Below are 3486 nucleotides of genomic sequence, written 5' to 3'. Positions count from 1 at the left end.
TATTTATACAAGGATCTGAGACGCGAGTGGAAAAGACGTCTGTACAAAAAGACGTCCGTACGGACGGATGCGTCCGTACGACGTTTAGATTAACAACGGACTAATCACGTCCTAATGACGGTTCGCTAATTTAGTCGGTTCGTAACAGCTTGCTCTCGCCGACCCTCTATCGCATGATGACAAGGAAAAAAGCCGATACAAATCGAACACATGTTCCACGGATCCTCGGAACTAGCATAGCAACGCACAAACACATAAGCTACAAATCGTTCTCCCCTGTTTCCTTCCGTTAGTGAGAGCAGAGGTCCTACTCTCTTTTTATAACCTAACTAAAAAAGGCCACACGAGAACACCTGAACGGACCAACGCGAGAAAAGAAACCTCTCCCGTGTCGCCCTCTCCGCGGGCGACCCGGGAGCGCAGCGCCGCCACCTAGGGTTCCCTCCCTCGCCGCCGGCGACGAGAGTCACAGGGCAAAGCCCTTGTGGTGCTGGTGGCGGTGGGGATCCCCTCTGTCGGTGTGAGGGTCGGTGTGTGGCGCCTCCTCTTTGCATGGTCGGGCGTCGCACCATCCAGTTCCCTCGCCCCTCCACAACGAGCTCGCCGGCTGGATCCCAAGATGTGGTGGCTCTGGTGAGTCTCTGGAGTGGGCGCTGGCCTTTGTGGCTGGTATGCCCAGATCCAATCTGGGACGACGGCGGTTGGGTCGGGGCTGGACGGCGGTCCGACGGGACAGTGGTGGTGACACACTTCTAGCTGCGCACTGGCCAGGGCTTGGATGCGCTTGGTGATGTGGCAGTTTTGCCCTAGCCATCTTCTTCCGTCATGGTGTCTACTGTCGGATGTCGATCTCTTTGATCTGGCCACTGACAAGTCATGGTGTCTACTGTCGGATGTCGATCTCTTTGATCTGGCCACTGACAAGTTTCGGTCTTCACCGTCAGAGATGTATATGGATTGACGCACGTCGCTCTTGAATCTAGATCAAAAAGGCTCCGGTCGCGCGCGCTCATATGATCAGCCAATACGGTTTCAAGAGGGTGTGGAGCGAAGCTTCGCTTTCTTATTGGAGTCATGAGACATGTCTAAGTCAAGATTCCTAGGGCATTGATAGAGGTGGAGGAAGTCATGGCAGCTGTGATTGGAGGTCTTGAAGCGTTGGCGGAAAGGTGTAGCGGATGCGATGAAGACAGTGTGCTAGGTGTTTGGTGACTTGCAACAGCGGCCTCGGCAAGCGGGGGCGACAATACTGGAGGTCTACAATTTTGGTGGTGCTCCTCGAGTATCGATTCTTGATTCCGAGGATGAAAACTCAAGGTATGGTCTTCATTGGTTGTACCTGACAATGTCCTTGTTGAAGAAATTGTTTTTGGGTGAAATTAGACTTTCTCGAGGATGAAAACTCAAAATCTTCGATCGGGCAACGACAACGCTTGCGCATTGTTTCCTTTTTAGAGGCGTTACTTTCGGAGAACATTTTTTGTATGTTGGATGTTGTCATCAGTGGTGTTTAGAGTGTTGTTGTTGCTAAGGATTGATCACCGTGGCAGGGTTTTTTCGTTTCTTTTTTATTTTTCTGTTCTTTGGCTGTGTGCATCCTTGATGTCTTTAGACATCTTATTGGTACAGAGGCCGGATGTAATTGATGTCTTTCCGATATTAATATATTCTCTTTCTCAAAAAAGGAAAAGGCTAGACTGAAAGCTCATGAAGATATATTTACCACATAAAATATGAGAAAGAAAGAAAGTCGGCACAACAAGTAACATCTCCTGTTTTTTTTTTTTGCAGGTTAAGTAACCTCTCCTGTTGGCTACTAGAACTTGAAGTAAACCTTGAGGGTTGGAGTTCAAACCTCTTGTAGCGTACATTTTGTAAGATTAAAAGGAAAAGGGGGAAAAGTACGTTGGTACGTGCACAAGCCGCGTATCTATTCGGCTGACGTATTTATGAATCCATCAGTGTTTAACATGGCATTCACTAAGTATGCGTCCTTTTCTCTCAACAAATCCGTTTGATTGGACTAATAGGGAGATACTCTCGTATGAATAATACTACCTCCGTTCAAATGTATAGGACATGTGCGTAGTTCTAGATTGTCTATTTAACTAGTTAAATATATATTATATGCGATAAAAAATACATATTCAGAAACTACATCCCCGTATGAATTTAATGGTACATTATTTATTATAAATAATACATATTTAAGTAGCTAAATTAACAACTTAAAACTACGCGCATGCCCTATACACTTGGACGGAGGGAGTACTGTGTTACTCACAAAGTTTACCAAACGCTAGTAGAAAACATGTCTTACATTTGACCCTTTAGTCCCGGTTTGATTTTAAACCGGGACTAATGTGACCATTAGTACCGATTCCAACGGCTGATGGCCGGTCATAGTTTAGTAAAGATTTTAAGTGTGTTTGCTTGGACTATGCTATTTCTGAATAATATTTTCTATTTCATAGGAGATCTTGGTCCCTTATTTATAGTTCTAGCATTAACCGGTCTGGAATTAGGTGTAGCTATATCACAAGCTCATGTTTCTAAGATTTCAATTTGTATTTACTTGAATGATGCTACAAATCTCCATCAAAATGAGTCATTTCATAATTGAATAAAAACGAGGAGCCGAAGATTCTAGGGGGCTACAACTGCGCTTTTGCAGCACGGAGCGGTCTGGGGTACGGGCATCATTAGTCCCGGCTTATTTTGGACCTATAGTCCCGGTTTGTGATACAAACCACAAACCGGGACTAAAGGGGTGGTGGCAGTCTGGTGTCAGGCTGGGGCCCCCACGAGCCCCTTATTCCCGGTTTGTATAGCAAACCAGGACTATAAGTACATATAGTCCCAGTTACAAACCGGGACTAAAGCTTTTCCTATGGGTGTGTTTGGTTGGAGAACCAATTGTCATGGAATGGAATGGTTCCATTCCAGAGGAACGGGTCGATTCCATTCCTGTGTTTGGTACGAGCAAAAAAGTGAAACGGGATGATTCCGTTCCAGTGTTTGGTTGGGAGGCATGGAATGAAAAATGGAATAACAAAAATTCAAAATTTCAGCAACATTTTATTTTGTCCTTCTTTTCTGCAAGTTCAGGTGGGATCTTGTTCAGCAATCGCCGCACCAATAAGCAAGAACAGAGGACAGTACACAAAATCAACTTTGTCTGCTAATTCTCAGAATCTCTGCAACAATGCCTTATTCCAGTATTCTTGCTTGATACAATTGTTCTTGGAATAATATAACAACGAAGAGAAACTCTCACACATTTGATCTTGACAGACAGAAATCAGCAATGCTTTACCCAGCCCAGCTATTTAACCACCTATGTCTTGCACTGATAGCTCTGTGTTTGTTTCCTGTGGTGTCTGAAGGCACGGACATGCAACTGAGCTGTGGCACCGCCAGCAATTCTAGTGATTCCCATGGCCGGACAAAGAGGGAGGGAGCCGGCGGCGCAGCGGCAGAGAGAGG

At 45.6% G+C, this 3486-nt stretch overlaps 1 long non-coding RNA gene across 1 annotated transcript; it reads left to right on the top strand.

The window, feature by feature from the left end:
• Positions 1-2027, top strand: LOC123446728. The gene is made up of 2 exons (XR_006631430.1): positions 1-1317; positions 1792-2027. It is a non-coding gene; the product is annotated as an uncharacterized LOC123446728 (long non-coding RNA).
• Positions 2028-3486: the final 1459 nt, after the last annotated feature.

This window comes from Hordeum vulgare, chromosome 4H (assembly GCF_904849725.1).
Source record: "Hordeum vulgare subsp. vulgare chromosome 4H, MorexV3_pseudomolecules_assembly, whole genome shotgun sequence".
NCBI lineage: Eukaryota > Viridiplantae > Streptophyta > Magnoliopsida > Poales > Poaceae > Hordeum > Hordeum vulgare.
The sequence above is the reverse complement of the archived record's forward strand: the minus strand, read 5'-3'. Positions and strand labels throughout refer to the sequence as shown.